The sequence below is a fragment of the Meleagris gallopavo genome, chromosome 25, assembly GCF_000146605.3.
Source record: "Meleagris gallopavo isolate NT-WF06-2002-E0010 breed Aviagen turkey brand Nicholas breeding stock chromosome 25, Turkey_5.1, whole genome shotgun sequence".
Taxonomy (NCBI): domain Eukaryota; kingdom Metazoa; phylum Chordata; class Aves; order Galliformes; family Phasianidae; genus Meleagris; species Meleagris gallopavo.
In genome coordinates this window covers 2,173,665-2,178,930 of record NC_015035.2, presented here as the reverse complement: position 1 = coordinate 2,178,930, position 5,266 = coordinate 2,173,665, and the positions used below count along the sequence as shown (strand labels likewise).

The window sequence follows — 5,266 nt, the reverse complement described above, 5'->3', positions numbered from 1 at the left end:
AAAAAAAAAAAGAAAAAAAAAGAAAACCCTAATGAGCAATTAAGGGAAAGGTTTCACCTGTGCAGCAGCTGATGTGACACCAGGCAGCTCCATCCCTGCTGTGCTCACTGCCCAGTGGCTTCAGGTCTGCTCCCATGCGCTGCAGCTCGGTGGCAGTGAAGCAAACCTGTCCCAGGGCTGCAGTGCTGCTCCCCAGTCCATCCCCAGCTCCTGCCACTGCTCGAGGCCACCGCATCCCAAACCAAATGGCTCCAAGGGGCATTTCAGACCATTCACACGGCGCTGAGGAGCTGCTGTCAAAGCACTGCCATCCCCAGCCAGGGCACACACACAGCTCTGCCTTATTAATGGGAAGATGATAATGATTAATTATCCCACCTGTCTACATAGGGAATAATTTCTTTTTGCTAGAATAATGAAACCGGTTTCTTTTACATCATAATAGCACTTTATTGTCATGGGGCATCTGAAATCCCAGCACTTCACACCTGTGAGCCCCATTAGGGCTGCTGTGCTCCTGCAGGACAGCTCTGCTCTGCTTCACCACCGCAGTGCGAATACAAACAGCGCTTCTTTTTTTCTTGCTATTTTTTTTTTTTGGTCTTCCAAAGTCAGAAAAATGAATAATGCATTTTCCCCCATAGCACCGAACTATAAATTCTCCTTACAGTGCTTGGAATTTTTCTGAAGAGAAAAAACACCCCGGCTGCTGCACGCTCCCAATTCCCTCCCCCCCAAGATGCAAAATCTCGGTTCAATAACACCAAAATGCGTCACATTTGGCTTTTTCATTTAGGTGCAGATTTATTGTGGTCGCTGCTCTGCCAGCAGCCCCCCGTGATGGGTTTTATATCACTCAGCTGTTTGGATGAGGATGTGAGGAATTTGTATCATCTCAGCCTCTCCCCAGGAGATCAAACCCGCCGCGTTTATCCCAGAGCCCCAGCAAAGCTCGAGGAGATGCAGCACAACGCCCTGCATGGAGGTGCTGACACCACTTCAGGTTCTGCTCTCTGCGCAACCTCTGCGAGCCCCTCCTGCTCCTCACTTCTCCATCTCACCCCAGTGCCTTTCCACGGGCCTTCATCTGCCCCCAGACAACGGCTTCAATGGCTCTTTATTAATGCGCTGCACTCAATGCACTGCAGCAACCTCTTCTAACGCTCCAAAGGCGCACCTCTGGGTCGTGCCGTGGGGACCGAGGCACACAGAGGTGCACGTGGCCGTACGCTCAGCTCCAGGGCTCTGTTCCCCTCCAGTCAAGGGGGAATGGGCAGCAGATGCCAAGCACATCGGGAGCAGCACTGCAGAGCCATTGGCTGCCTTCTGCTGAAGCACAGATCCCTGCATCCCCAGCCCAGACATCAGCCACTGCCATGCATGGGGGTCCTCTGTGGTGAACCCAGCCGTGATTCAGTTCTCCTGGCTGGAAGCCCAGCTGGACATTTCAGCCCCATTAGATCTCATGAGAAAGAGGGAACCCTTCCTCGGTGGAAATTTCTAATGAATTTAGCCACACACATGTGGTGAAGCAGATGAATGCCAGGATTTTTCTGTCGGACATCCAGCTGTGACAAAGCAGAGTTGGCCATTGAGTCCTCAGATGGAAGCTCAGGCAGAGCTGAAAGCTTTGGAAGCATCTGCAGGAGCAGCCCAACGAGGGGATGCCTTCTGGGTGTGATTTGTCCCTCACAAGAAGAGAGAGCATGACTGCAAAGCACGGCATGCAAAGTGGGAACCTTACAGTGGAAATTAAAAATGGACAAGGAAAACTGGAACAATCCAAATCAACAACATCTGAGCAAGGAAGCAACATCAGGGCTGCATTTCTCTCATACCTGAGCTGCCTTTAGGATGCTCCCACCCACAAAACCTTTCTTCTCTCTCCTGGTCTTGATGCAGCCCAGAGCTGAACGTGTGCTGCGCACAGGCCCAGGGTGAGGGCTGCACACAGCTGCAGGATCCAATGGAAGTGCCATTAAAATCAGCTGAAAGCTTTCCACTGTGTCAGCTTGGAGGTCCCCCTCCCCTCCCAGGTGGATGCCACGACATTTTATCCCCCCACCCCACAAGCTGCAATTCTCCTTGCAGAAGGCATCACAAGCTCTACCACCACATTGCTTCACCCCAACCCCACATCTGCTGGCAAACCACGAGTCGTAGGAGCAGAAGAGCACTGGTGTGTGCTGAGACCATCCTGCCTTGTGGGTGCTGATGGAGACGGAGCAGAAAGTGAGGATGGAGCAGCAGGAGCAGCAGGCAGACCTCAGCCCAGCTCCAAGCAACACAGACCTCCTCCCAGCCCAGCTCCCCATCCGTGGTTAATTATTCCAGCATTTCATTACTCACCTCACTTGCTTTCTTCCTTTCTCCTCCGGTGACAAATGAATTTCCAGGTGCTCTGTCGGGTGCTGTAGAGCGTAACCAGCACAGCCGCTGCGTGGCCGTAATTCGCTTGGACAGCTGCATCCCCCCGCCCCCAACAGCGCAGAAAGAACCTTCCTCCCATCCCTCATCCTCACGCACAACTGTGGGCCCCGAAATTCAGCCACCGTGTGGGAAATGGGCTCCCAGCACAGCAGGATCGAACCCCAGATGGGCGAGTAAATAAAAGGAGGGAATAAAGTAAAATAAAGCGATAAAATCAATAAGACCACGACCTCCCCACGTTGGGCTGGAGGAGGTGGGGCAGGACGGCCGCCGCATTTAATTGGGGTAATTAAGGAAGGTGTTTCCATCCCTGAGATCTGCTGGGAAGCCAAAGGAGCCGCAGCTGTGGGTGGAGCGTTATGTACGGGGCAGCCCTGGAGCTGATGGCTCATTTACAAAGCGCCGATCGGAACCGCTGCTCATTAGCTCTGCGAACGCTTATTGAGCTGGCTAAATTAGAACCTGCTGGGAAGGGCGAGACGAGCCAACGTGGGCTGATGTTACTCATTGATTTCTAAGGTGGGCTGTGCGGGACTTTTGGGATGGCTGAGCTCCACCTCTCCTGTTGTGATGTGGGGTTTTCCCTCACCGGCGTCCTCTGAGTCCAACAGGATCAGCGCTGCTGCCCTAAATACCATTAAAACCCACCTCCCCCCCTCGTGCTGTGCAGCCCGCAGCTCAGATGGCCCAGCCTGTGGAAACCTCCAGGGCTGCATCCCAGCTCCTTCCTGCCGACCTCATTCCAGGTAAAGCAGACGAGAACACGAAAGATGAAGCGCCTGACTTGGAAGAGACAAATAAAAAGCAGCGTGAAAGCCACAGAGAGCAGCCGACCTGCAGCCGGCGTGGGCAGAGCAGAAGCAAAGCAGGGCATCAAAGTGTGGCAGCCTTCCTTAAAACAAATGTCAATCAGTGCCCAGACGTGAGCTAATTGCTCTCAGTCACTGGTGGGGGGGAAAGGAGGTCAGCAGAGGAAACAGCCTAATTAAAGCAAATTGGGGCATCCTGGAGCAGAAAGAGCGGAGCTGAGCAGCAGTGGGATGGGGGAATGAGGTTGGATGTTGGAGGGAAGTTCTTTACAGAGAGAGTGGGGAGGTGCTGGAGCAGCTGCAGAGAGGCTGTGGATCCCCGTCCATCCCTGGAGGTGTTCAAGGCCAGCTGGATGGGGCCCTGGGCAGCCTGGGCTGCTGTGAGATGTGGAAGTTGGTGGTCCTGCCTGTGGCAGGGGGTTGGAGATTCGTGATCCTTGAGGTCCCTTCCAACCCTGGCCGTTCTGTGATTCTGTGGGACCCTACAGAGCCTACAGCACCGATCTCACAGCTGCAGCAGGGCCTGAGAAAACCCTGCTGGAAAAGCAAAGCAGTGCATCCTGCACACGGCTGGGATTAACCTCCAGGGTGGCACAGGGACAGCCATCACTGCCTGCACCGTGGGCTGCCAGCCCAATGGCAGCTGATGGGGAGGAACCACCACCCATAGGTGGGAACATCTCACATAGGAGTGCTGTAACTCATGGAGCAGCTCTTCCATGTGGTGCTGGGGATCTACAGACCGCACCATTTTGGCTGGGGCACGGAGCTCTTCCTCCCTTCCTTCCTTTCTTTCTTCTTTTCTTCCTTCCTTCTTTCCTTCCTTCCTCATTGCTGCAGCAATTAAATGACTGATTTGTTGTCTGGCTGTGCCTTTCTTTGGGGTTTGGAGAGATGGAAGTTTTGCACTGTTGCAGATGTCTCGTTTTACATCCTTGGTTTTTAAGCTCATTTGGAGCCTCAGCCAGAGGGGCAGAAGGGACCGGAGGGGGATGGGTGGTCACCCCACCGTGCTGCAGGACTCCCACCTCCCCAACCTCAGGCATGGAGCATTGCACAGAGATGTCTGCAGGATGCTGTGGGCTCCTTTCCGACCATCACAAACGGATGCTTCCAACCTGGGCTGCACAGAGGTAACTTCTGCTGAGCAGAAGAAGGTTCCACGCTTCAGCAGCAGGGAGACCAAAGCGTTGGACAGGAACCCCAGGGATGCAGTTCAATATTGGTCAGAGCAAAAACGTGCAGGCAAAATTCTTGGGGAATCCGCGAATGAAATGTGTCCATTTATCACCACCGAAAAACTCAGGAACTTCAGGTGCCCTCCCAAAGTGTGACAGCAGACATAAAAACACGCTCAGTGCCCCTTTCCAGCTTCACAATTCTCTGCCGTCCAACTCGACGCAATACAAATCCAGCAGCAGACCTGCACCAAGAGCCACCAACAGCAGTCAGCCTCACTTAGGGGAGCTGTGCTCTTGATTTCAGTAGCGAGGTGGAGATATAAATCAGCTTCAAGGGTTTTGTTTGTCTCTTGGAGGCTCTTGTTTAAGTACCTGTTTTCCAAGGGGCTCCCAGCACAACGAGCATCCATCCCCACCCTGCTGGGGGAAAGGGGAGCGGAACGAGAGCACAGCTGGAAGCACATCACAACTCATTAGAGCAGAGCAGGTGAGGAGAGAGGAGGGCAGCGATGGATGGCAGGCAGATGTCGGGTCGGTTCAGCTCCTCATGGATGAGCTCTTGGTGCAGACTGCATCCAAATTGGGGCCGCCCTCCCAGGGCACCACGTGGGGATGGCAGGGAGAAGCTGTGTTGAGCTGATGCTGGGACAGGAGCAGAGTCTGAGTGCTGCACCATGGGCTGCTGTGTGTTTGTGAGAGCTGGGATGAGCTCCTGAGCTGCTGCAGCACAGAACCTCCAGCCTTGGTGTGTCCCTACCAGCCTTGGGCATGGCATCGTGTGCAGCTCAGCATCCAGAAGTCCTGGAAGAGAACTTGGGCAGCTCATGAAAAAGGCACCAGAAAAAA

General features: G+C 53.9%; 1 protein-coding gene across 1 annotated transcript in view; it reads left to right on the top strand.

Moving 5' to 3' along the window:
• COL9A2 (collagen type IX alpha 2 chain) overlaps positions 1-5,266 on the top strand; it is a 14,024-nt gene that overhangs the window by 442 nt on the left and 8,316 nt on the right. The window lies entirely within an intron of this gene.